At 48.6% G+C, this 27,992-nt stretch overlaps 1 protein-coding gene across 4 annotated transcripts in view; it reads left to right on the forward strand.

Annotated features, from left to right (window-relative positions):
- Positions 1 to 27,992, forward strand: part of KSR1 (kinase suppressor of ras 1) — a 162,320-nt gene that overhangs the window by 77,486 nt on the left and 56,842 nt on the right. For 2 of the 4 annotated variants that reach the window (XM_038758760.1, XM_038758759.1), the window contains exon 2: positions 5,018 to 5,158. The gene's annotated coding sequence lies outside the window, so the exon portion shown is untranslated. Of the gene's footprint in view, positions 1 to 5,017; positions 5,159 to 27,992 lie in introns of those variants that run through there. The other 2 variants (XM_038758758.1, XM_038758757.1) reach the window with 1 other exon arrangement.

Raw genomic sequence — 27,992 nt, forward strand, 5'->3', positions numbered from 1 at the left:
TCATGAAAGGTGTGGACCAGGTGAACACAGAATTGTTCACCAAATCCCGCAGGAGGGCCAGGTGGGATAACCACTGAAGCTTACAGGTGGGTGGCTCAAGATGAACCAAAAGTGAAATATTTGTTCACCAAAATGGTGATGGGGTTGGTGGTCTAGATGGAAGCATATGGAATTTGTTTCCACAGGAAGTTGTGCAAGCAGAAAGCCTCAGTCATTCCAAGCAGGGTTTGGCAACCTGGGGGTGTAGGGGGGAAATTTTAGTGACGTCAACAGTCCGTAACCTTTAGGATGGATGTCAAGGAGGACAGTGATCGCAACTTCCTCCAAGCATGGCCAAGCCACCGTCACAGACGGGATACTTGGATGGTGACTGGTTGACCCCGGGGGTGGCGTTTCTTATGGTCCCAAATCAGTCGATCCATCCATCCATCCATCCATCCATCCATCAGTTGTATTTGAGTGCTTCCCATGTGCATTGCACTACTAAGGTCTTGGGCAGGTAGACTGCAACAGAGTTGGTAGACCCATTCCCTGGTGAGTGGTGAGTTACGGAGCTCAGAACAAGTCATTGCCATCTTGCAGCAGAGACCTATCCGACACCGAGGCCTTCCCAGACTGAGCCCCTTCCTTCCTCTCCCCCTCATCCCCCTCTCCATCCCCCACATCTTACCTCCTTCCCTTCCCCACAGCACCTGTATATATGTATATATGTTTGTACATATTTATTACTCTATTTATTTTACTTGTACATATCTATTCTATTTATTTTATTTTGTTAGTATGTTTGGTTTTGTTCTCTGTCTCCCCCTTTTAGACTGTGAGCCCACTGTTGGGTAGGGACTGTCTCTATATGTTGCCAATTTGTACTTCCCAAGCGCTTAGTACAGTGCTCTGCACATAGTAAGTGCTCAATAAATACGATTGATGATGACACAGATAAAGCCTGTAACCGGTGGTGAAGCGGACTCTGTCTCTCCAGGGCCGGTCCAAGGTATGAAGCCCAAGTGTGGTGACACAAACTTAGGGACAGAAAATGTTTCCAACGGAAACTGCAGGAGGTTAACATCAAAGTGGACCCAGAATGGAATGCGTGTTTGTTTTTTGTTTTAATTACGTGTCTGATCTCACCCCGCCCCAGGGCCAGCAGCTTTTAGCTTATTGACAGATTTTTGTGGAATAGGAGACTGGGTAGACTAAATGGCTGGAAGGAGACTGCTTATCCAGAGTCTTTGAAGCTGGTGCCTGTACAGTGGGGATGTCACATTTGGTAAGCGTGACAAAATCGAGTTCTTGCATTCAGTAGACCTAGGGAAATGATATTCAGTGTCTTCGTGACATTACAATAAAGAACATTGAATTTAGCCTGTTACCCAAAATAGGCTATGTTGGTACCTTAGCAGGACATTGTTAAAGCTTTGAACATTGGAGTGAAGTTAAAAAAAGTTTTCTCCTTGGGCATGTATCTGGGCAAGGTTCATGCTGGTCAATATTGCCTATGTAGTTAATAATAATAATTATGATGGCATTTGTTAAGCACTTACTATGTGCAAAGCACTGTTTTAAGCGTTGGGGAGGGTACAAGGTGATCAGGTTGTCCCACGTGGGGCTCCCAGTCTTAATCCCCATTTTACAGATGAGGTAACTGAGGCACAGAGAAGTTAAGTGACTTGCCCAAAATCACACAGCTGACAATTGGCAGAGCCGGGATTTGAACCCATGACCTCTGACTCCCAAGCCCAGGCTCTTTCCACTGAGCCATGCTGCTTCACTGGGTCAGTATAGTGCTGGTCAGTAAAAACGGGAATTGGAGTCCATTGAACAGTGGGCAAAAATAATTCATAATAATGGTATTTTACTGTGTGTCAGGCACTGTACTAAGCACTGGGATGGATACAAGCAAATTGGGTTGGACACGGTCTCTGACCCACGTGGGGCTCACAGCCTCGTTCCCCATTTTACAGATGAGGTAACTGAGGCCCAGAGAAGTGAAGTGACTTGCCCAAGGTCACACAGCAGGCAAGTGGCAGAGCCAAGATAAGAACCCATGACCTACTGACTCTTAGGCCTGTGCTCTATCTACTATGCCATGCTGCTTCTCAAAAGAAAAGCTTAGTATGTGTCAAGCACTGTTCTAATTAAGTTGTCGTCTCACGTGTGGCTCTGTCTTAATCCCCATTTTACAGATGAGGTAACTGAGACACAGAGAAGTTGAGTGACTTGCCCAGAGTCACCTAGCCGACAAGTGGCGCAGCCGGTTTCGAAGCCACGGCCTCTGACTCCCAAGCCTGCGCTCTTTCCGCTAAGCCACGCTGCTTCAATGAAGATGCGCTCCCCGCCCACAGGAACTTTATAGTCTGCAGGGGAAGACAGACTTTAAAATCGATTAGGGATAGGGGGAAATAGAGTTTAAGAATACTTACATAAATACTGTGGGGCCGGGCTGAGCATCAAAGTTATTAAGGGGTATACCGCCAAGTTCAGAGTTAATGCAGAGGGGAGGGCAGATAAAGGAGATCAAGAGCTTAGTTGGGGGAGGCCTCTTGGAGGCCATGTGATTTGAGGAGGGCTTTGAAGCTAGGGAGAAGGGTGGACTGATAGACATAAAGGGGTAGGGAGTCTCAGGCCTGAGGGAGGAGATGACCAAGGGGTCAGCAGTGGGTTAGATGAGGTTATGATACAGAGAGTAGATTGGTGTTTAAAGGAGCAAAGTGTGCGGGCTGAGTTTTAGTAGATCTGTTGAAAGAACTACTACAACTACTAATAAGGATGGCATTTATTAAGCGCTTACTATGTGCAAAGCACTGTTCTAAGCGCTGGGGAGGTTACAAGGTGATCAGGTTGTCCCACGGGGGGCTCACAGTCTTCATCCCCATTTTACAGATGAGGTAACTGAGGCACAGAGAAGTGAAGTGACTTGCCCGAAGTCACACAGCTGACAAGTGGCGGAGTCGGGATATGACCCTCTGACTCCAGAGCCCAGGCTCTTTCCACTGAGCTATGCTGCTTCTTTATTACATATTACTACTGTGACTATGAGACTATTAGACTGTGAGCCCACTGTTGGGTAGGGACTGTCTCTATATGTTGCCAACTTGTACTTCCCAAGCGCTTAGTACAGTGCTCTGCACACAGTAAGCGCTCAATAAATACGATTGATTGATTACTACTATTACGTCTGTTACTATTAATACTAGTTAATACTATTAATACTACATTACTATTAATATTACTACTATTACATCTGCTGCTGCTGCTACTACTACTACTTCTACTCCTAGTATTTATTGAGCTACCCGAGGGAAGCGGGTTGCGGTTGATTGGTTGAATAAGACCAATTCCACTGCAATTGAGGAAGCCAGGGGTCGTCACCGCAGGGATCTTCCTAGCCAGTTGGGAGGCAGGGGCCCAGGGCTGCTGCAATATTCAAATACTATTTTAAAAGTTAAAGATGCAGAGTACTTACGGTGGCTCTCTCCTATCCCTCCTTCCCTTCTCCCTCCTTCTCCGCCTGCCTCTCGCCAGAGCGAGGTTGGAGACAAGCTAGTTTGGGTTAGCGAGAAATGATGCCGGCAGCTGTGCCTCTTGGGGACAGAAGTCTTGGTGGACGGGGGGCTGCAGAGACCCCCTGAGAGGTCACTGGGGTGAGGGTCCCGCTACTCTCTGCTGTCACTCTCTCCGGGCGCCTTTGATTCTTGCAGTGTCCCAGGGCTCCCGCCGACTAATAACTAATCCACTTGTGACGCTGTGAAGCTGAACGAAAATATGAAATTTGCCAGAGGCTGCAAGTGGCACTGTTAGGATTGGAATAGTGCTCAACTTTGTGTTTTATTTTGTTTTGTTTTTAAATTGTATTTAGTGCTTACGATATTCCAGTCATTGGGGTAGATACAAGGTGGTCATATTGTCTGTCCCTTCTAGACTGTGAGCCCGTTGTTGGGTAGGGACCCTCTCTATATGTTGCCGACTTGTACTTCCCAAGCGCTTAGTACAGTGCTTTTAGACTGTGAGCCCACTATTGGGTTGGGACTGTCTCTATATGTTGCCAAATTGTACTTCCCAAGCGCTTAGTACAGTGCTCTGCACACAGTAAGTGCGCAATAAATACAATTGATGATCATGATGATGCTCTGCACACAGTAAGCGCTCAATAAATACGATTGAATGAATGAATATTGGAGACAGTCTCTGTCCCAAATATGGCTCAGTCTTAATCCCCATTTTACAGATGAGGTAACTGAGGCCCAGATAAGTGAATTCATTCAGTCAGTCATATTTATTGAGCACTTACTGTGTGCAGGGCACTGTACTAAGCGCTTGGGAAGTACAAATCGGTAACATATAGAGACGGTCCCTACCCAACAACGGGCTCACAGTCTAGAAGGGGGAGACAGAAAATCAATCAATCAATCAATCATATTTATTGAGTGCTTACTATGTGCAGAGCACTGTACTAAGCGCTTGGGAAGTACAAATTGGCAACATATAGAGACAGTCCCTACCCAACATTGGGCTCACAGTCTAAAAGGGGGAGACAGAGGGCAAACCCAAACATACTAACAAAATAAAATAAATAGAATAGATATGTACAAGTAAAATAAATAAATAAATAACAAATAAATAAATAAATAAATAATAAAATAATAATAATAAAATAAAATAAAAATAATAAAATAAATAGAATAGATATGTACAAGCAAAATAAATAAATAAATAAATAAATAAATAAAACAAAGCAAGCAGATAGGTGTCAATCCCATCAGATGTGAAGTGACTTGCCCAAGGTCACACAGCAGACAAGTGGTCGAACTGGGATTAGAACCCAGGCCCATGCTCTTTCCACTAGCCCACACTGTGTTTCCCTCTCCTCATTCCCCTCGTCCAGGACGGGGACGAAATCCGGGCGGGACCCAGGGGCCAGGGTTCCCCCTCTGTCTCCGGGGGCGGGCTGAGGGCTCTGGGCCAGCCCTCAGGAGCAAGCCCCCCGGCTAAACGTTCCGCTCTCTGGATTTTCCAACAGGCCAAACTCGTTCGGTACATTAGCAAGCAGCGGCAGTGCAAGCTCAGCGTGTCTCCCAGGGAGAGGACGGCAGAACTCAACAGCTACCCGAGGTTCAGCGACTGGCTGGACACCTGTGACCTGACGACTCAGGTGGTCCAGGTAAGCCCCTGTGCCCGGGTCCAAGGGGACTTACAGACCATTCCTTCGTCCCCTGTTAAGCCACAGAAGCCGGTTCAACTGGAACCAGGCAGGGATCAGGTTTTCAATCAGAAGGACTTGAAAAGCTTTTAAAGGAAGTCTTCATTAATAATAATTCTGGGATCCGTTAAGCGCCGACTGGGTGTCCAGCACTGGGGTAGATGCAAGGTGATCAGCTCGGACGCGTTCCCCGTCCGACGTGGAGTTCACAGTCGGAGGGAGAAGGAGAACAGCGATTGAGCCCCCATTTTACAGATGAGGAAATTGAGCCGCCGGAAAGCGAAGCGACTCACTCAAAGTCACGTGGTGGAGTTGGGATTAGAACCCAGGTCTCCTGACTGGCAGTTCTGTACTCTTTTTTTTTTAGGCCATTCCACTTCATTATCAATCGTGTTTATTGAATGCTTACTGTGTGCAGAGCACTGTACTAAGCTCTTGGGAGAGTATATGCCTAGAGAAGAGCCATGTCAAAACCTTGACCAGGAAATCTGGACCTGCTGCTGGTTTTCTTCATGACCTTGAGCAAACCACACAACCTCTCTGCTCCTCGGTTTCCCTCCCTCCGGGAAATGGGACACATCATTTTGACTTTAAGGGGACATTGAGGGAGAGGGTATTTTTTGAGCTTCTTCAAATAAAGGAGCTTTGTAAATGAACTGCTTAACCCTGCTCTTCAGGGGTAGACTGTCTCTCTTCTATTCTCCCCCCGCCCTCTTTCTTTTTGTCTTCAAAACCCATTCCTGTGCTCTATTTCCAGCTGTATGGTCCCAAGTAGGAAAGAGAACAGTGTGGCCTAGTGGATAGAGCACAGGCATGGGAGTCAGGAGGACCTGGATTCTAATCCCGGCTCCATCACCTGTCTGTTATGTACCCTTGGGCAAGTCACTTCACTTCTCTGGGGATTATTGGAGATTAAGACTGGAGCCTTATGTGGGACAGAGACTGCATCCAACCTGATGAGCTTGTATCTACTCCAGTGCTTAGTTAAGTGTCTGGCACATAATAAGCACTTAAATTCCCTAAAATGACAGTTGGGATGTGGAAGTGAGTCATGGCCTAGTGGAGAGAGCCTGGGGATCCAGAGACCTAGGTTCTAATCCCAGCTTCACTGTTTGGTTGCTGTGACCTTAAACCAGTCATTTAATTTAGTGCCTCACTTTCCTTATCTGTAAAAAGGGGATTAAAATAACTGTTTCCCCTCCCTCAAAGACTGATCCCCCTGTGGGATAGGGACTATGTGAGATCTGCTTATAGTACACCTACTCCAGTGCTTAGGGCTATGCTTGGCACATCAATGCTTAACAAATACTGTTATAATAACAATACTTAACAGTATTTATTTCTCTTCCCAAGAGAAGAACTAGAAGCTCCCAAGGCCTAAGCCAAAAGTACAGAGGAAAACAGGACAGAGGAATGTTGGTTGACTTCTAGGTAGTTCCCGATCACTAGTCTTAAGTTCTAGGTGGGGAGTGTTGGAGTCTAGAGGAAACTAGGTTGACCCTGAAAGAGACCAGGGAGCACTCAAATGAGAGACTGGATTGAAAATGGGAAAAAACATTTCCAGGAACCTGCTCTGGCCTTCTGATTGCTGAAAGGACACTGTCCCTTGGCAAGGGGACTTGGAGACAGGTGAAAGGGTGTGGAGCTGGTGGGAATGATTTTATTTTGCTTTGTCTTTAACGAGAACTGGCCCTCCCAATCTGGTAGGGCGAATCAGGGCAGAGCTAGTAGCTCGACAGTTCCCCACGGCTCTAATCTGGGGTTGAAGCAAGGCTGCATTCTCGTGTTTTGGGGAAGAAGGGTTAGAGTTAACAGGAGTTTATGTGTACCCACATGTGTGCATACGGCACACACAGCAGTGGCATCACGACCCCATGTCCAGTGACGAAGCAGAACGATTTATGGGAAAGCAGTTTCTCAATAGATTCAAGGCAGATGGGGCTTCCAGGGTGGGTGGGGGCAGTGGAGTGAAACTGGGCTTGGCTGTTTCCTGCTTTGGGCTTCTTCTGCCCCCGCCATCTCCCGCTTCCTGGTCTGCTGTGGCAGAGCGGGAGTTGGGATGGCAGATGGGCCGGTATGGTGCCCGAGAGACAGTGTGGCCCAGTGGAAAGGGCTCAGGGCTGAGTGTTGGAAGACCTGGGTTCTATCCCAGCTCCAGCTCTTGTCTCATGGGTTACTTAGAGTTACCAAGTTACTAAGTTACTAAGAGTGTTGTCTTCCTCGTCTGCAAAATGGGAATAATAATAATAATGATGGCATTTATTAAGTGCTTACTATGTGCAAAGCAGTGTTCTAAGCACTGGGGAGGTTACAAGGTGATCAGGTTGTCCCACGGGGGGCTCACAGTCTTCATCCCCACTTTACAGGTGAGGTAACTGAGGCACAGAGAAGTGAAGTGACTTGCCCAAAGTCACACAGCTGACAATTGGCGGAGCCAGGGTTTGAACCCATGACCTCTGACTCCAAAGCTCGGGCTCTTTCCACTGAGCCACTCTGCTTCTCAAATCAAATACCTGTTCTGTCTCCATCTCAGATTCTGAACCCAGTATGGGACGGGGATTGTGTCCGTACTGATTGTCTTGTATCTGCCCCAGTGCTTAGCTCAGAGTAGCTACTAAACAAATACCTTATCAATCAAGCATATTTGCTGCGTGCTTACTATATGCAGGGCACTGTCCTAACCATTTGGGAGAGTACAAATACAACAAAATTAGCAGACATGTTCCCTGCCCATAACAAACTTGCGGTCCCTACTCATTAAGAAGCAGCATGACCCTAGTGGAAAGAGCACAGGCCTGGAATTCAGAGGATGTAGGTTTTAATCCCAGCTCCGCCACCTTTCTGCTGTGACCTTGGGCAAGTCACTTTACTTCTCTGTACCTCAATTACCTTGTCTCTAAAATGGGGATTAAGACGGTGAGCCCCACGTGGGACCGGGACCGCGTCTGACCCAATTACCTTGTATTTATCCCAGTTCTCAGAACAGTGCTTGGCACACAGTAAGTACCACTAGTATTATTATTAATGAGAGGGAGCAAGTGCCTAATACTGGTTTTTCCGAAGTCTCTTTTTAAATCCTTTCCCTGGCCCAGGAGGGAACAGTGAGGGTATTTACTGAGCCGCTGGGTACAACCATCCGCACTAGGTATGCAGGCAAGCCCAGCAGAAACAAAATTCATGTTTCACAGCTACAAGGGACTCACACTGCAAGAAGAACCCCCTCCCCGACTCCTCCATCCCAACGAGCGCAACAGCCTCGGTTGGATGGGAGAAACTAAACCTGGCCAGGGTTGGGTGAGGAGATAATAATAATAACTGTGGTATTTAAGTGCATGCTATGTGCTATGCATTGAGGTAGTAAAAGATAATGAGGTCCCACAGTCTAAGTTGGAGGGAGAACAGGCTGTGGGACAACCTGATCACCTTGTAACCTCTCCAGCGCTTAGAACAGTGCTTTGCACATAGTAAGCGCTTAATAAGTGCCATTATTATCATTATTATTATTATTATTAAGATAAGGGAAATTACAGAGTATAAGGACAAGGACAGGTTCACAAGGGCTATGGGAGTGAGTGTCCAGAGCTCTGAAATGGGGGTTTATTTTAGTGACCCCTCCAAATGAAATAATTGTTTTTAAGTGTTTGCTATATGCCAAGTGTTGTACTAAGCGTTGGGATCGCTACAAGAAAAATGATCAAATACCGTTCCTCTCCCACAGGGGGACTTGCAGGCTCAGTGTGGAATGGGAGAGGAGACGGGTATTTAATCCCCATTTTACAAATGAGGAAACTGGGGCGATGAGAAGTTCAGTGATTTGCCCAAGTTCCCACAGCAGGCAAGGTGCAAAGTCAGGATTAGAACCTGATTTCCAGGCCTCAGGGTTTTTCCACTAGACCATGCTGCTTCTCCCTTTTGCATCTGATTTTTTTTTCCTCCCAAAATTTTCATTAATTCTCTGTCGGGGTTATTTAAATATGATTTTTGTACAGGCTGGGGCTCCAGATAACTTCTGTGGTACTAAAGTTAATCAGACTCTGACAGCAACGCCGCCCTACCTCCTTCCCCTCCCCACAGCACCTGTATATATGTTTGTACAGATTTATTACTCTATTTTACTTGTACATATTTAATATTCTATTTATTTTGTCAGTGATGTGCATCTAGCTTTAATTCTGTTTGTTCTGTCGACTTGACACCCGTCCACATGTTTTGTTTTGTTGTCTGTCTCCCCCTTCTAGACTGGGAGCTCGCTGTTGGGTAGGGACCGTCTCTATATGTTGCCAACTTGTACTTCCCAAGCGCTTAGTACAGTGCTGTGCACACCGTAAGCCTCAATAAATACGATTGAATGAATGGATAAATGCTGGTGCGGCTACTACTCCGAGGAACGTGCCTTACCACTGACTGAAGGGTCTGGAAGAAGGAAATTCAACTGCTAAAGCTCAGGTCGTCGTCTGGGATTCTTGAGATCTGCAGCTCATCCCTGGCTTCTGCAGTCTTGAAGATCCATTTGCTCGTTTTGGGTTTTTTGTCTCTCCCTTACTCAGTTGAAAAGTCACGATCATCTCTCCTGAGAGCTCGTTTTCTGAGAGGGACGTGGTAGTGATGCTGAAGCTAAGTGACGTCTTTTATCAATCAATCAATGGCATTTATCGAGTGCTTACTGTGGTCAGAGTCTGCTACTAAGCACTTGGGAAAGTTCAATATAATAGAGTTTGTAGACACGTTTGCTAACCACAACGAGCTTACGATCTGGAGCGGGAGACTGACATTCATATAAATAAATTACAGATATGTATGTAAGTGCTGTGGGGCTGAGGGTGGGGTGAATAAAGGCTCCAAATCCAATTGCAAGGGTGATGCAGAAGGGAGTGGGAGAAGAGGAAATGAGGGCTTAGCTGGGGAAGGCCTATTAGCAGAGATGTGCTTTTAATAAGGCTTTGAGGGTGGCGAGAGTGGTCGTCCCATACCAATGGGGGTGAAAATCTTTTAAACCAGTCCTGCAGGGAAGAAAAGAGAGCTGAGAAGGGAGAGCCCCTGCAAGATGTGTTTAGAATACTGAAGATGAAGAACCAGGATGAAGAACCTTCTAGACTGTGAGCCCGCTGTTGGGTAGGGACTGTCTCTATATGTTGCCAACTTGTACTTCCCAAGCGCTTAGTACAGTGCTCTGCACACAGTAAGCGCTCAATAAATACGATTGAATAAATTAATATAAATAAATTACAGATATGTATGTAAGTGCTGTGGGGCTGAGGGTGGGGTGAGTAAAGGCTGCAAATCCAATTGCAAGGGTGATGCAGAAGGGAGTGGGAGAAGAGGAAATGAGGGCTTAGCTGGGGAAGGCCTATTAGCAGAGATGTGCTTTTAATAAGGCTTTGAGGGTGGCGAGAGTGGTCGTCCCATACCAATGGGGGTGAAAATCTTTTAAATCACTCCTGCAGGGAAGAAAAGAGAGCTGAGAAGGGAGAGCCCCTGCAAGATGTGTTTAGAATACTGAAGATGAAGAACCTTCTAGACTGTGAGCCCGCTGTTGGGTAGGGACCATCTCTATATGTTGCCAACTTGTACTTCCCAAGCGCTTAGTACAGTGTTCTGCACACAGTAAGCACTCAATAAATACATACGATTGAATGAATGAACCAGTTAAGCTGTCTCCACAGCAGAGGCACACAGGCCGCCTTCTTGTGGGTAGGCAAGAACCTAGGCAACATGGCCTAGCTGAAAGTGTGTTAATCCCAGCTCTGCCATTTGGCTGTCATATGACCTTGGGCAAGTCACTTCCCCGTGCCTTGGTTTTCTCATATTTAAAATGGGGATTCAGTACAGAAAAGTGCTTGGCACATATTAAGCACTTAACAAATGCCATCATAATTATTATTATTATTATTACTCTCCTCCTCCCTTTAGACTGAGCTTTTCATTCATTCAATCGTATTTATTGAGTGCTTACTGTGTGCAGAGCACTCTACTAAGCACTTGGGAAGTACAAGTTGGCAACATATAGAGACGGTCCCTACCCAACAATGGGCTCACAGTTTAGAAGGGACCTTTGTAAGCTTTGTGAGGGACAGGGACTGTCTGATCTGATTGTATTGGATAGACCCCACTGCTTGGTACACTGTGAATATTTTACAAATATTGTTATTATTGTTATTATAAATATTAGGCCTATGTCCTGTGCTGGACTAGGCCCTTGGCTCATTGCTCCTGCTGGTCACCCATAGCAAAGACTCATCTACACTGTATGGAATGATTTGTTGTTCAGACATCAATCTTTGCTGCTAAACCTGTGCTCTTGGCCCTAAACCTCAAGGCCTGGAGTGCCCTCTCTAAACCGAGGCACAGCTTCCTTTTAGATGAAAGCAGACACCTGAAAAAAGACACCCTCCTTTCCCTGCTCTACCAGGGACAACAGGGACCGTGAGAGTGGCGAGACTGAGTCACTGACACCATGCTGATTCGCAAAGCGAACCCGCTGTCTCCAAGGTTTTCTGGGGGCAGCCTTGCCTTTGTGGTGGTCTGTATGTGCAGGGGCCTGGAGCGGCTGGCCTATGGTCCTCTAAGATTTGTCAGGTAAATGCCGCAGCGCTTTGCCCCACGGATTCAGAAAAGTCGCCAGCATCTTTGTCTTCACCAAGGCGGGGCCCTCTTGATGTCAGCTAAAGCAGAGGTGTTAGATTGTGAAGCGACAGAGGGGGCAGAAGCAGAGTAGCTTCTGGGAATAGGAAGACGTCTAGAGACCCTTGAAGGTGGGCAGCCCCCTGGGCCAAAACTAGAGCCTCTCCACTCCAGTCCTGGTTTCCAGTGGGACCGTTTTTCTTGTTAAGTGGTTCTTTGGTCTCTCTTGAGCGTTTCAGACGTACACTCAATCTTTGCAAAAGTCTTTCTAGTCTCCCACCCTGGGGGATGGGTATGCTGGGAAGAGAGAGAGGGAGAGAGAGAGAGAGTGTGTGTGTGTAATAATAATAATAGTGATGGCATTTATTAAGCTCTTACTATGTGCAAAGCACTGTTCTAAGTGCTGTGTGTGTGTGTATGTGTGTGTATAATGGTGAACGAGAGCTTATGGAGGTCAGCGGGAGTGAAACAAATCTCCGTGGTCAGTCAGCCTGAACATGAAAGGCAGGAGTGGAACTCAGAAACACTGACCTGTGCCTACCTGCATTCCTAAGGTGATGTACCAAGAAGAAGCCTTTTTCCCCGACCTCCCCCAAGCTGCTGTTTCTTCTGGAACTGGCTCCAGTAGGGTGTGGCTTATCCATTTTAGATCCTACAGGGGAGCGCGCTCACCTCACTCGTTTAGCGTGCCTGGCCTTCTCTCCAGTGGCAGCCGGGCATTGGGCTGCAGCTGCAGGTAGCCCTGGTGGGCAATCGCCTCTTGCAGCAGCCCGGCTGCCAAGTTTCCAAGCCGGTGCCCGTTTCTGGGGCAACAGCGCGTGCTTCAGCGGGAAGGAATGTCTCTGCCGCCTAGATGTGAAAATGCTTCAGGGAATGTAATGAAAAATCCCCTAGGGTGACTGGCTGGCTTCTGGATTCCCACTGTTCCATGGCTGTCTCCTTTTTCATGGCTTCTGGAACTCACCTGCTCCTCTGTTTCCTCCCTTCTCCCGCTTCTGGCCTTTTTTTAAAAAATGGTATTTGTTAAGTGCTTACTATGTGCAAAGCACTGTTCTAAGCGCTGGGGAGGTTACAAGGTGGTCAGGTTGTCCCACGGGGGCTTACAGTTTTAATCCCCATTTTACAGATGAGGTAACTGAGGCACAGAGAAATTAAGTGACTTGCCCAAAGTCACACAGCTGATGGTTGGCGGAGCCGGAATTTGAACCCATGACCTCTGACTCCAAAGCCCGGGCTCTTTCCACTGAGCCATGCCGCTTCTCCTTCTCGTGCTCCACCATTTCCTCCCTCACCCCACAGCTTCCGGATTTCTCCACTCCATGAAGGGAAGGTGGAAACTCACCTGGATATTTCTCCTCATCCCTGCCACTTAAACTCACCAAGGAATGATTATATTTAGATATGGGATTGGAAGTGGGAAAGCAATTTAATAGATAACCCCCCGCCCGAATCTCCTCAGCTAGTTCTTGTGCTGGGCAGGGTCACAGAATCCCCATGGAAAAGGTCACAGCCCTTCAAGGTTGTTATCCTTGTCATCATCAAGGATGAAGCAGGGGAAGCAACGTGGCTCAGTGGAAAGAGCACGGGCTTGGGAGTCAGAAGTCATGGGTTCTAATCCCAGCTCCGCCACTTGTCAGCTGTGCGACTTTGGGCAAGTCACTTAACTTCTCTGTGCCTCAGTTACCTCATCTGTAAAATGGGGATTAAGACTGTGAGCCCCACGTGGGACAACCTGGTCACCTTGTATCCCCCCAGCGCTTAGAACGACGCTTTGCACATAGTAAACGCTTAACAAATACCATTATTATTATTATCATCAGAGCCTGCCTCTGAGGTGGAGCATGGTAAGAGCTGTTCCCATCATACAACTGGAGAGACTGAGGTGCAGATCAGTTGCTGTGCTCGCCCAGTAAATCAGGAGAAAAGCTGGGTCCAAGACCAATGTCCCATAAGCCCCTTGCCTCACCCCTCAGCTTCCCAGCATCAAAAAAAGTTCTTCCTCCCCCTCCCCTTTTCTGCTGCCACTTTCTTCCCTAATATTGGCCAGTGGCAGAGCTTCTTTTAGTTAGGACGTTGGACCTCATAGTCCTGGGAGGGTGAAGAGTTGATGGAACTGGGCCCCAAATGAGCTCTCCTCACCTTCGGGGTGGATGCAGCAGGCATACATGTAATAATAATAATAATAATGATGGCATGTATTAAGCGCTTACTGTGTGCAAAGCACTGTTCCAAGCGCTGGGGGAGGATACAAGGTGATCAGGTTGTCCCATGTGGGGCTCACAGTCCTAATCCCCGTTTTACAGATGAGGGAACTGAGGCCCAGGGAAGTGAAGTGAGTTGCCCAAAATCACACGGCTGACAATTGGCCGAGCCAGGATTGTCCTTCCCAAGCGCTTAGTACAGTGCTCTGCACACAGTAAGTGCTCAATAAATACAATGGAATGAATGAATGAGGGGGACCCCATGTTTATTTGTCACCTGTGTCCATGTTTTGTTGTCTGTCTCCCGCTTCTAGACTGGGAGCCCATTATTGGGTAGGGATGGGCTCTACATGTTGCCGACTTGTACTTCTCAAGCACTTAGTACAGTACTCTGCACAAAGTAAGCACTCAGTAAATACAGTGGAATGAATAGGGTGGGCAGGGTGGCAATGAGCAGAGCTCCGGAGCTATTGGGTGGGCTCACTTGCTGGTGCCTTGTCACTGAAAAGACACTAGGAAGGACAAAGCATTTGCATGACACAGGGCCGGGCCTTGCCACTGAATTCATCCCGTGAGAAGTCGGTGGGCCAGTGACACTGGCCCGGGCCAGGCAGACTGGGGCCTAATGGACCCAAGGCATTTAGATTCTCCAACAGCAGGCCGGGAGGGAGAAGAGATGACTTCCCCATCCCACTCTGAACAGAAGAGCGACTTGTTTTCCTCCAGATTCAAGAGCTGTGCAGGTTTGGTAGAAGGCAGCTATGGAAACGCAACCACCATCTGCCCGGATGCAGCCGGTGCCAGTGACTCTCTCGGCTCTGGGCAGGTGACGCTTCTCGGGTGGGCCGGGGGAGAGCCGTCTGGTGATTGCTTCTCGTCTCCTGGGTAGGTCTCTCCCTCTCACCGGAGTGGCCCTTTCTGATTTCTCTGCTTTGGTCTTTCCCCCTGAAAACTTGGAAAAACCTCCCGGGAAGCAGAGGGTGGGAGGAGAGGGGGCAAGTGAGGAATTAGTTGTCAGGAGGCTTAGCAAGCCCATGGGGAAGAGGAATGAAGGGATCAAGTGTTTTTTCATTATTATTATTATTCTTAGAACAAGCAGAGCTCGGGACCCTCTCTCCGTGTCCATCCACGGTGGCGAAGGGGGTCCCCAGACTGGTTTGAGGGCTGGAGGTGAAAACCCAGGGGAATCCCCCAGAAAAACAGATTGGGGTTTCAATCACCCAAGGCCCAGCGCTTGCAGAGGCCCAAAATAGCCCCACTGCGGACGAGGCCAAGAGCCCTGCGTGACTCTCTCGTGTCTGAACCGAAGCACCTGCTCTCGTCGCAAATATTTGCTGACTCACATGGCCTATTTTGGTCCCCGTGACTTCCCTGCAGTCATTCCAGCATGGGGTAGGCTCCGCGTCGCTGACCTCGGCCCCTCACCAGAAAGCGACGCTTCCGAGCAGAGGACGTTACGGTGGCGGTGGTCTCGGGGAGGCTGTAGTTTGGTCCGAGGGGAAGGCGGGGGGATCCCTCCTGCAGCGCACAGCCTTTGACGCTGGGCCGTGGCTAAGGCCCCAGCACAGATGGGAAACTGCCACCCCGTGGGGCCTCCGGGAGCGAGTGGGCGATGCTGTGAGGAGCTGGTCAACCCCCAGGTAGGCTGTCCCCCACCTTCCAAGGATCCAAGAGCAGTCCAGGGAAGGGAGGTGTCTTTTTTTCTTTTCCTTAGTGTCAACCGCGTGGTCTAGTGGATAGTGCAAGGGCTTGAGAGTCAGAAGGACCTGGGTTCTAATCCCAGCTCCTCCACTGGCCAGCTTTGTGACAGTGGGCAAGTCACTTTACTTCTCTGTGCCTCAGTTGCCTCATCGGTAAATTGGGGACTAAGACTGTGAGTCCTATGCTGGTCAGGCACTGTATCCAACCTGATTAGCCCTGTATTTATCCCATTGCTTAGAAGAGTGCCTGGCGCATAGTAAGTTCTTAACAAATACCACTATTATTATTATCTCTCTAGACTGTAAGCTTGCTCTGGGCAGAGAATGTCAGTTTATTGTTTTATTGTACTCTCCCAAGCACTTAGTACAGTGCTCTGCAAACAATAAGCACTCAAATATGATTGAATGGATAAATTATATTAACGTTTGTCTTTCCCCTTTAGACTGAAAGCTTGTTGTGGGCAGGGAGCATGTCTACCACCTCTTTTGTATTGTATTCTCCAAGCGCTTAGTACAGTGCTCCGCATCCAGTAAGCACTCAAATATCATTGATTGAGGGCAGCATTCTAGGCAGTTTTATGCTTTTTCATGTGCCCTGACAGTCCCCAACCTGCTGGGTGCCTTACAGAATTTGGCCCAGAAGCTGAGTCTGCCCTCCTCGAGTTTACTTTCTGTGGTGGAAGCTTTGAATTTTAAAATGGAGAGCTCAGGGGCTGGGCATGGCAAGATGTCAAAGTTGCTCAGGGCTTGGATTGTAAGCTCCTTGAGGGCAGGGAAATACAGGGTTCAGCTCAGAGTAGGTGCTTAATCAATTAATGGCATTTTTATTGAGCACTTACCATGTTCAGAGCATGTACTAAATGCTTGGGAGAATGCCACAGAGTTGCTAGGCATTATCCTTGCCCTCAGTGAGCTTTTACAATCTAGTAAATCTACAATGTAATAAACACCATTGAGTGCTTGAAGTCACATGGTCATTTCCTGAGATAATGTTCCAGAATTTTTCCTCTTTCCCCACTTGCTTCCCCAAAACATCATTAAGCCTTTCAGGTGTGCACTTTGCTCTGGATGCTCACGTGTGGCCTTTGGGCAGATGGGAAAATCAGTGAGGAAGATCCATCCGGTCTAGATGAGAGTGGCTTTGATGTGCTTGGGGCCATACTCAGCCGTGCTTGAAACCAGTGAGCAACTGGAGGTGCGTTGAGAGAGGACATGTACACCTGTGACTCCAAGGGTCTCTGCAGCCGGTCATAAAGGGGATGAAGGGCCCCGTGGCTTGTTACAAACCTGTTCAAGGTGCTCGGGAAGGAGTGCTGCCTACTGGAAAAAGCAAAGTCCTGGGCGTCGGGAGGCCCTGGTTCTGGTTCCGGCCCAGCCACTTGTCTGCTGTGTGGCCTTAGGTAGGTCTTTACCCTTTTGGACCTCAGTTTCTTCTTAAAAAGTGCCTTCTACCTCTTAGAGAATAAACAGGGAGTGGGACAGAGACTCTGTCCCATCTGATTATCGTAAACCTATCTTGTCACTTTGCCCAGAGCTTGTCAACAAAGTGAATGCTCTTAAAAATACAATAACAATAATAATAACCCTATGAATTTAGGTTATACTAGGTGTAATTCATTCTTCCTTTGCAACACTGAGAATTGGGGAGAATCTTTTTTTAAATGATGTTTAAGCACTTACTATGTGCCAGGGTCTGTACTAAGTATTGGAATAGATACAAGACACAATCCCTGTTCCACATGGGGCTCACAGACTATTTAGATATCTAAGAGGACCACAGCCTGAGTTGAGATGCAAAACCTGTATTTTGAATAAGGCTTCCACCCCAGAGATATAGGTAGGTAGGTGGCCGTTGCGGGGAGATGGGGTGGGTGGAGAGGTCATTCCCCAGGCTTCCTGGTTTTTGAGGTTGGAAAAGAGACCCAACATCAGAGTTGGGACTGAGACTCAAAGCAGTCCTGGTTTGCATTCAGCTAGGGGCTCACAATCTGGGGCTCGGTGGTCAGCCAAACAGCTGGGTTGGTGAGCAAAGAGCAAAAATGGTAGTGATCTGTTTCCATTGGAGACAGAGTTGTAACCTGACTGCTAATTAAGTGTGGAATTGTTAAACACTTATTAAGCATTGGGTAGATTAGACAGTCCTTGTCCCAGGTGGGGCTCACAGCCTGAAGGGGAGGTCAGGTATTCCCCATTCTACAGACGAGGAGAATGAGAATCAGGGAAGTCAAGCATGCTATCCAGTTCTTTCTTTTTATTCTACTCTCCCAAGCACTTCATACAGTGCTCCGGGGCACAGTAGGTATTCAGTAAAGATTAGTGAAAGAATAAATGCCATTGTTGTGATGATGTTGCATCTTGGATAGGTGTCTGAGACCCTTGAATTTTTTTTCCAGTGTTCATGATGAATAGTTAAGTACACCTGCTGGTGAGGTCAGGTTACAGGTGAGGGACGGTAATGTTGGTTGGGCCTTATTGCTGAATGTTCCTGGGGTGTTTGTTGTATTTTTGAGGTAATGAGTCAAAAGTTCCCCTGGGATGTTCTAGTTGTTGACGGTTGAGCGGACAGTCTTCCCTCTGTGTCGTGGCTCACCGGCCTGTCCTTAATCAGCGGCATTTAATGAGTGCTCACTATTTGCAGAACACTGTACTAAGCATTTGGTAGCATAATATAACAGAGATAGTGGATGTGTTCCCTGCCCACAAGGAGCTTTCCCTCCTCAGCAAGGCCCTCGGCCTTCCAAGATCTGATCCTCTCGGGATGGGATTGCACTAGTGTGTTTCTCGTTTCCAGTTAAATGGCTGCAATTGGAAGTCCCTGCCGAGTCCCAACCTGCAGGGGCGGTGAGAAAAGGGAAAAGAGTCTCTTTGGAGACTTTCTCTGCACAGAGCGGGGAAATAGAGACCTCTCTGCGTTGCGAGATGGGGTTGAGGGAAGCTCCTCCTCTGCCCATCTTGTCGCCTTCCAGCAAGTTGAACTCTGTTTGCCCCCAGAGCGGTGCTCTCTTGGTTTCAAGGGAATCTCACCACTGTGATTGTAGAGCTCTGCCCTGCGTGCGTCGACAGGAGTAATTAGAAAGATTAGGGCAAGACGTGGGTGGACGGTTTGTAACTGGATTCAAAGATACTAGGAAGGATCTGCTAGGGAGACACGGAGGTGAGGCACAGGTGAAGAGCGCATTAATAATAATGATGGCATTTATTAAGCAGCTACTATGTGCAAAGCACTGTTCTAAGCGCTGAGAAGGTTACAAGGTGATCAGGTTGTCCCACGGGGGGCTCACAGTCTTAATCCCCATTTTACAGATGAGTTAAATGAGGCACAGAGAAGTTAAGTGACTTGCCCAAAGCCACACATAGCTAACCATTGGTGGAGCCGGGATTTGAACCCATGACTTCTGACTCCAAAGCCCGAGCTCTTTCTACTGAGCCACGAGACCAAGAGTAGCGAATTGCTCCTTTCTTCCGGTCATTAGCAGTCCCGTGCTGGTCGAATTTCAGTGGGTCCTACCTGAAAACCCATGCCCCCCCTCCCCACCCCATCCCTGCCTCCCCCCACCTCTAGAAGAGAGGGGGTCACTTGTTAGAATGGTACCGTGCTCTTTTCCCACCAGTTCCAGCTCCTTCCTTGGCTCTCCCTCCTTCTGCCTCAGCAATGATCGTGCTGGTGTTTTAAGCGCCTACTATGTCCTAAGCAATGGGGTAGATTATCAGGTAAGATGCAGTACCTGCTGCACACGGGGCTCACAGTTTACGTAGGAGGGAGAATGGGTGTTAAATCCCCTTTTTACAAATGAGGAAACGGGGCACGGAGAAATGATGCAACTTAACGTCACGCAGCAGGCAAGTGGCAGAGCGGAGATTAGAACACCAGTCCGCTGACTCTCAGTTTCAGGCTCTTTCCACTAGATGTGTTAAGGGGGAGGCTAGGAGGGAAAGGGTTTCTGAACTGGGCTTGAACTGATTGCTGTAGACGGGTCAACACAATGTTCAGTAGTGGAGAACTCCAAATGGCCCGAGTTTACTCATCTCGTCTGGACTGAGGGTCGTAGGGCTGCCAGGCTCTAAATAATCAGGCGGTTCATATTTCACTTCAAATTTCCTGACCCAGCTTCGAGACTTAAATACCTGAAAGACACTGGCATTCCCCCACTGACTTTTTCTGGGGGAATGTCCATGCTTACATCAAGATCTACACGGTTGGCCGTCATCATGGGCGTGAAAGGGACTTCCAGAGTTCCTCTGGCCCAGCCTCCAGGCAAGGCAGAGTGCTGGAGTTGGGAGGCAGGCTGGCACAGAAGTAGTTGTATTGCTGAGAACCCAAATGTTGACCAGGTGGGTGAGAATGATAATAAGTAGTAATTGTTAAGCACTTACTATGTGCCAAACACTATACTAAGCACTGGGCTAGATACAAGATGATGATGATGATGATAGCATTTGTTAAGCACTTACTATGTGCAAAGCACTGTTCTAAGCGCTGGGGAGGATACCAGGTGATCAGGTTGTCCCCCGTGGGACTCACAGTCTTCATCCCCATTTTACAGATGCGGTAACTGAGGCCCAGAGAAGGGAAGCGACTTGCCCAAAGTCACACAGCTGACAAGCGGCGGACCTGGGATTTGAACCCATGACCTCTGCCTCCCAAGCCCGGGCCCTTTCCACTGCTTCTCTAATTTAAGATAATCAGGGCGGGCACGGTCCCTGTCCCACATGAGGCTTACGGTCTAAGCAGGAGAGAGAACAAACTTTATTTCCGTTTAAACGTGTGGAGAGAAGTGAAGTGACTTTAAATACGATTGATTATTGAGCATTAGAGCAAGTGCTTGGGAAAATACGGCACAGTATAACAGACACGTTCCCTGTCCACAACAAGTTTACAATCTAGAGGGGAAGACTGATGTAAATAGAAATAAATTACAGTTCTGTACGTATATGCTGGGGGGAATGGAGGGGAAGGTGAATAAAGGGTGCAAATTAGAACAACGCAGAAGGGAATGGGAAAAGAGGGAATGATGGTTTAGTCAGGGAAGCCCTCTTGGAGGTGATGTGCCTTCAACAAGGCTCTGAAGGTGGGGAGAGTAATTGTCTGTTGGTTATGAAAAGGACATGGGCAAGAGGGTGGGGATGAAGTAGATGAGATCGAGGTACAAGGAGTTTGGCATTGAGGAGCCAGATTTGTGGGCTGAGTCATAGTAGGAGAGTAGCCAGTTGAGGTAGGAGAGGGCAAGGTAATTGAGTGCCTTATAGCCGACGGCAAGGAGTTTCTGTTTGCTGCAGAGGTGGATGGGCAACCCCTGGACATTCTTGAGTGGGGAAATGGGGACTGAATGTTTTGGTAGAATGACCTGGGCAGTAGAGTGAAGTATGGACTGGAGTGGGGAGAGACAGGAGGCAGGGAGGTCAGCAAGGAGGCTGATTGAGTAATGGAGGCAGGATAGGATAAGTGCTTGGATGAACATGATAGCAGTTTGGAGAAGAAAGGAGGGATTTTACTGATGTTGTGAAGGTTGAACTCCTTATCATCGGCTTTAAAGCACTCAATCACCTTGCCCGCCCCTATCTCACCTCACCCCACCTCACCAGGCTACCCAAGCCGGCGGAGGCAGAATCGCCACCCGTCACAGCCAGTTTAGCAATCCCTGCAATTGATCGGCAGGAGACTGAAATTGGCCTGATGGGATTTGTCCCCCTCCCCCAGCTCCGCGGGGGATCAGCCCAGCCCTGTGCATATTAAACCACTACATATGTGGAGCCCATGGGAGTAGCAAAAACTGTTTATGTATTTTCTCTTCCTCCTCCGCAACCTGCTCTGAGGACTTAGCTTCTTTTTTTAGTTTTTTCTTCTTATTTTGTCGTGCGGCCTCGGGACTGAGTTTTCCCCATCCAAGGTCAGAGGGATTTCTGAGGAGGGTAATCTCCTTTTCTAGACTTAGAGAGTTTCCTGCAACTGGCAGCACTGGTATTGGGGTTTCCTAAAATGGAGCACTGGACAGGAGTCAAAGCATGGCTGGGAATGGTGGCATTCATCATACCAGGGAGGGTGAGAAAGAGCCTCCCTCTACTTCAGAAGGGAGGAATGCGGTCTTTGGGACCAGGAACTAATAATAGTAATAATAACTGTGGTGTCTGCTAAGCGATTTGTATGTGGTGAGCAGTGTATTCAGGTCGGACAAAGTCCTTGTCCCACCTGGAATTCAGTTGAAGTAGAAGGTGTTAAAAAAAATAGTATTAAATCTCCATTTTACAGGTGAGGAAACTGGACCCTGTGGTCACAGAACAGGCTGGGGCCATATCCAGGAGTGGAACACAGAACTTCCCAGGCCTGGGCATTTTCCACCAAGCCATGCTGCTTCCCGCAGGCTCTTCTTGTCTCTGGCACAGCATCCAACCTAGGGCAAGTCTTCCCATCCCTGGGCATTTCTAACCCAGTCCCATGACAGGCCTCTCGGAAGGAGTGACCCTCTGCCACATCTCACTCCCCCATCAGCAGTTTTGTGTCTAATGATTTGTGTCCAAGCCTCCAAGCTTCTTGGGAGCGGGACCGTGCCAGCAACTTCCCCGCTTATCGCCATAGAAACCCCCTCACGTGGTTAGCACAGGCAGTCGCTCCGGTCCCCGGCCCCTCCTTTTCGCTTCCCAGAATATCTGCCTATTCTTATCTGAGCCCTCTTCCTGCTCTCTCAGTGGGAGGGAGCATGGAGCATCTGCCAGCTCGTCTCTCGGGGCCACCCCGGGGCCCCGGCCCGAGGTTCTGGGGGCCACAGTGGGTGTGGACTGGTTCGGTGGAACTCCTCCTGCTTTGGGTGCCCCAAACCGGCTCTCCAGGCTGCGATCCGGCTCGCTTGCCTAGTGGCTCTTCCAATTTCAGCCCGGCTGACACTTGTCATTTAAGTTAGGGAGCAAGCAGGGTCCGTGGAAGACCAGTCTCTCCCTCTCTCTCTGGCGTAAAGTTAGAGTGCGGTCGTGGCTTCTAATGCCACTTGTCTGCTGTGTGGCCTTGGGCAAATCACTTTTCTCTGTGCCTCAGTAGTAGTAGTCAAATGCCGTCGAGTCGTTTCCAATTGATAGCGACCCCATGGATACACTCTCTCCAGAAAGTCCTGTCTTCTGAGTCATTCTGGTGTGTGTATATCCTTAGAGTTTTCAGTTACTGAGGTGCCTCAGTTACCTTGTCTGTAAAATGGGGATTGAGGCTGTGAGCCCTATGTGGGACGCAGACCGTGTACAACCTGATTTGCTCATATCCACCCAGGTGCTTAGTACAGTGCCTGGCACATAGTAAGAACTTCACAAATGCCACTATTATTATCGTTAGTATGTCCCCGAGGATGACTCTCCAGACCCCACTAGCCTGGCAGTCTCTGGGTTAAGGGCCTGGGGGTGGATTTAGTCTCCCTGCTTCTGGTGCAGTCAAGCAGTGAGTTTTTATTGAGCATAGATGGGGCAGATTGGACACGATACTCAAGGAGCTCATGTTTTGATAAGGAGTTTCAATAGCAACGGGGGTGGGGGATTTAGGGGGGATGTCTCCCTGTCGTTTCGTAGACTTGCACCTCGGGCTGTGTTCTAGCTAAAGTAGACCTTGTCCCCTGCAAGCGCTCCCACCTCCTTGGAGATAGACATGGCGGGGAGGACGGCCACTGCCCCCCACAGAAGTTGAACCATGAGGTAGTTTGTGAGGACTGAGCTCCCTGCCAGGGAAGTGCCCCCTCGCTGAGGCAACTGAGTGGAAATCACCCGCAAAAAGAGCTGTCACCAGGTTGGATTATTGCTCATGATGCCAAGCTCAAATTTGCGAAGAACAGCATGGCAGGGCTGTGGGCCGAAGCCCTGGGCTTCCCCTGAGGGTAATGTGGAGGGGGTGATTTTTTTCCCCTTCTCTTTCCCCTCCTTCCCATTCCCTAGTGAGGAGACCCTCTCACCGTGACCAGAAGCAGTTGCAACAGCACTGCACTCCACCTGTCTGTATTTTGCCTGGGATTTTCCAGGAAGAAACCAGACCTGCCTCCATTTCAAGCACAGATTCCCCAGGGCAGAATCCTAAATGATTAAGCAAGTACCGTGAGCTTGCTGTGGGCAAGGAATGTGTCTGTCTATAGTTGTATCGTACTCTCCCAAGGACTTAGTACAATTCTCCACACACAGTAAGCGCTCAATAAATACGATCGAATGAAGGAAAATGCCCTAGCACAGTCCTGAGTGGTGGGGTTAGATACGAGAACATCAGATCGGACACAAGACCCTGTCTCCCATGGGATTCATAGTCTGAGAGGGAGGGCAAACGGAGATTTCATCCCAATTTTGCAGAGGAGGAAACTGAGGCCTAGATAAATGAAGTGGCTTGTTCTAAGTCACACACAGGCCAGTGGCAGAGCCAGGACTAGAATCCATACTTTTACCACTAGAATCCTGTCATTGTTCTTGTTCCGAAGCCAGTTTAAAACTAGGTGGCAAAAGTGTGTATATATATATATATATATATATATATATATATATATATATATGTAGATGGCATTTGTTAAGCGCTTACTATGTGCAAAGCACTGTTCTAAGCTCTGGGGGGCGGATACAAGGTGATCAGGTTGTCCCACGTGGGGCTCACAGTCTTAATCCCCATTTTACAGATGAGGTAACTGAGGCACAGTTAAGTGATTTGCCCAAAGTCACACAGCTGGCAAGTGGCAGAGTCAGGATTAGAACCCATGACCTCTGGCTCCCAAGCTTGTGCTCTTTCCACTGAGCCACGCTGCTTCTAAGTAGACCTGCAAAGGTTGCAAATGTCTACTGCAACTAGCCAAGTGGAAAAACGAAGAGAGATTCTGCTCCACTCCCTTGAGTTTGCCATCTCCTCACAGCTTGTCCCATAAGCAGGGCATCGTGCCACCCTGCAGAGCCCCTGTGGACTTGGAGAGAAATCCCTGCACACTTCCTCATCCCGATCATTAGGGAAGGTGAAGGGAAATCAGCCTCTGGTCTAATGGAGAAGGAGGTGAAAAACATTCCTCCTGGCTGGGACTGGCCCACACGATTACTCAGAGGCAGGGGAGGCGAACATGAGGGTCAGTTGAGCTGGGGTTTTCCCAGCCCTGCGGAGCCTTAGAGAACCAAGAGCAGAGGTGCACCCCGATTCCCTAGGGGAAGGGAAGTGGGGGAAAGTGCAGCCAACACAGAAATTGGGTGGCTTGCAATTATCTGTAATAATAGGAGGGGAGGAGGGACACTGGGGGAGAGAGAGAGAGAGAGCCTAGTTAAGTGAAATCTGAGCATGTTCAGAAGCTCCGTTTCAGCATCCTTCATCATCACTACCAGCGTCATGATCAGGTGACCGTGGCAGCCTGCTTTGAACAGGGCAGTCTGCTTTGCTCATGAGAAAGTTCAAAGCCAGACTAGGGGAGGGGAGATGACCCAGTCCATTGTCTTCAAGCATCTTGCTCTGAGATGTGGCAGGGGAGGGGGAACAAAAGGAAAAAAAAGTACCAATGAATGAACACAAATAACGAGCAAAAATCTCTAGGTGTCCCAACAGGGAAATCTTCAGGCACTGACTCTCAGCTTCCCCACAGGAGGTGGGATAACTTCTCCATTCAGTGGGTATCTTGCCTGTCATCCCAAATGCAGTGTGAACCGATTGGGGGGGGGGTGGTGGTCAGGAGTGCATATGTGGGGGTGCAGGTGGGCATTGGGAGAGGGTGGGTGTTCAGAACCCAAGGATCTGAGGTCAGAGTAAATCTTGGGGTTCCCTTCCAGCATTAGAGATGGAAGCCGACAGGGATGGTGGGGCTGTGCTTCCCCTAATGGGGAGTCAGTGGATCAGTGATATTTATCAAGTGCTTGTGGTGGAGGGTTGTGAGTTGCCTTAAAGGAAAGAGAAATGGGATTGGGCTATAACGTGAGAGCTTATGGGAGAGGAGGAAAGGGCCTGAGCCACTGAGGTCTTGGCTGACAAAGTGGAGAGCTACCAGGAGAGGGCAAGGGCAGAACATATGTCTTCATGACTTTAGGTTGTATTTGGCAAAAAGGGGGGGCTTGGGAAACAGACCAAATAAAGTGTTTGGGGCCCCTGACTTGGGAGTCCTGAGTGGATAAAATTCTCCAGTCCATCTTGCAGGGCAGTGTGGGAAAAGTGAACATGCACCGCCCCCCTCCCACCCTCTCAGGAGTCTCCAGAGGCCATTTTTCTTGGAGGTTAACAAGGCATAATTCAGGAGGCAGCAAGCTCTGTGGCCATTGTCTTGGTTTATTAGAGTGGAAGCTCCCCGAGGGTAGCTTCTATACTGTGTTTCCAAATGCCTAATAAGTGCCGAGCCCACAGGCTCTTGAAGATTGAAATGGCGATGATGATCATAGGCTGCTGCAGCTTAACCACACTGCTGCCTGGGAAGACTATATCCTAGTCAGGGGTGGGCAATCGTTTGGGCCGGAGGGCCACTTAATGAGTTTTAGTAAGGCAGTCGGCAGGGCTCATGTGAAATATTTGATGTTCGCACTGTTGCAGCATTTATTATATAAAGAACCTTTTATGTCCTTTCCACATAAGAGCATGTTTGCTCTCGAAATGGTGACCCAAATTCAATTCTTCAAGCCCTGCTCCACGTTCTTTGGGCTTCCCCATCGGGTAAACTTGGAATGTGGTGATCCATTCTTTGCTGAATACTGAAGCTATGCTGGGCGGATGCCTGAGAAGAACGAGTGACAGCAGGACAGCCGAACAGCTGCCGTACAGAGAGCTGGAATTGGGAAACCGAAAGCCAGGAGGCCGGATGAACGCAGTGCCTGCCATTGCTGAGGTCAAACCAACCTGGCCTACAGCTGTTAAGAAGGGAGCGACTCTCTTCCAGCAAAACCTCATAAAGAGCGAGAGACGAGGAGGCAAAAGTGAAAACAGCGCCAGGCGCTGAGGGCATCAAATATGACAGCGTGACAAGGGACGCTCTTTTTACGTACATGATGTGGCTGTTTTCAGTCACACGTGGAGTTAAAGGTGAATTTCATCAGCAGTGGGTGTCTTCTTCGAAATCAAAAGACAGCATCCTCCCACTTGAGATTCTGGGCCAGAGTCTGGGTTTGTTTACGTATTTATTTTTTCCTTTTTGTGTCCTCATCCCAGGGGTTATACAGTGCCTTGTACTCTTTGAATGTTTGGTAAATGTCAGCAAGGACGAAGATGATGATGGAGGCAGGAACGCAACAAGCGTGGTCTAACCAGGACTATGGGATGTGGGGGGCAAGTTAATCAGAAAAGACTTCATGACGTGGGGAGCTTTGAGGGAAAGAAGTTTAGAGTAAGATTGGGAAGCAGCTTGGCTTTGTGGAAGAAGCATGGGTTTGGGAAGTAGAGGACTCAAATTCTAACTGTGGACCCATCACTCGCCTGCTGCGCGGCCTTCTTTGGCCCTCAGTTTCCTCATCTTTAAAATGAGGATTCAGTAGCTGTTCTCCCTTCCCCTTAGTCTGTGAGCCCCATGTGGGACAGGGCTTCTGTCAGACCTGATGATCTCGCATCAACCCTAGTGCATAGTACAGTGCTTGGCACATAGTAAGCATTTAACGAATGCCACAGTAATAATAATTCCGCAAGGCAGATGGTCCGAGCCCCACACGGGAGCCTAAGAATAGACCGAGATATCAGTGACGAGGTTCGTTTGGCTGCCGATCCATCCCAGGAAGGCATATTTGCGGGCTCATTTGATACCTGCTCCAGTGACCTGGCCCAGGCCTACAACAACAACTGAGGGGGAGTGGAGGTTGAAGGCTGGTTCCAACCGGCTCTCGGTGATCCGTGCCGCGAGGTAGCGTGGAAAACCGAAACCCACCGAGAATCCTCCAGTCCAGTCGCTTCAGAGCACAAGTGAAAGGCTCTGGCACAGGGTGGGAGTTGGTGCTGCTGTTTTTCTTTGGGGTTGATGGTATAATCTCATTTCACCGTCTGTGACCCCTCACGTAGCCTCTTGCCCTTATGTAAAACTCAGAGAGTGAGAGAGTGTGTATATATATGTGTAAGTGAGAGAGAGATAATGCAGTGTGGTGTAAAGGAAAGAGCATGGAATCGGAAGACCTTTGGGCAAGTCACTCTACTTCTTTGGGTCTCAGTGTCCTCATCTGTAAAGTGGGGAGAAAATACCTGTTTTCTCTCTCTTAGACTGTGAGCCCCCCTGGGGGCTCTGATTGGATTACCTTACATCCCCCAGTGCTGGGCACTTAGTTAGTGCTCAGTAAATAGCATCATTATTACCAGTCCAGCAGGGGTTCACTGAGGTGTTGATCAGTCAGTGG

The sequence above is a fragment of the Tachyglossus aculeatus genome, chromosome 17 (assembly GCF_015852505.1).
Source record: "Tachyglossus aculeatus isolate mTacAcu1 chromosome 17, mTacAcu1.pri, whole genome shotgun sequence".
Classification (NCBI taxonomy): Eukaryota; Metazoa; Chordata; class Mammalia; order Monotremata; family Tachyglossidae; genus Tachyglossus; species Tachyglossus aculeatus.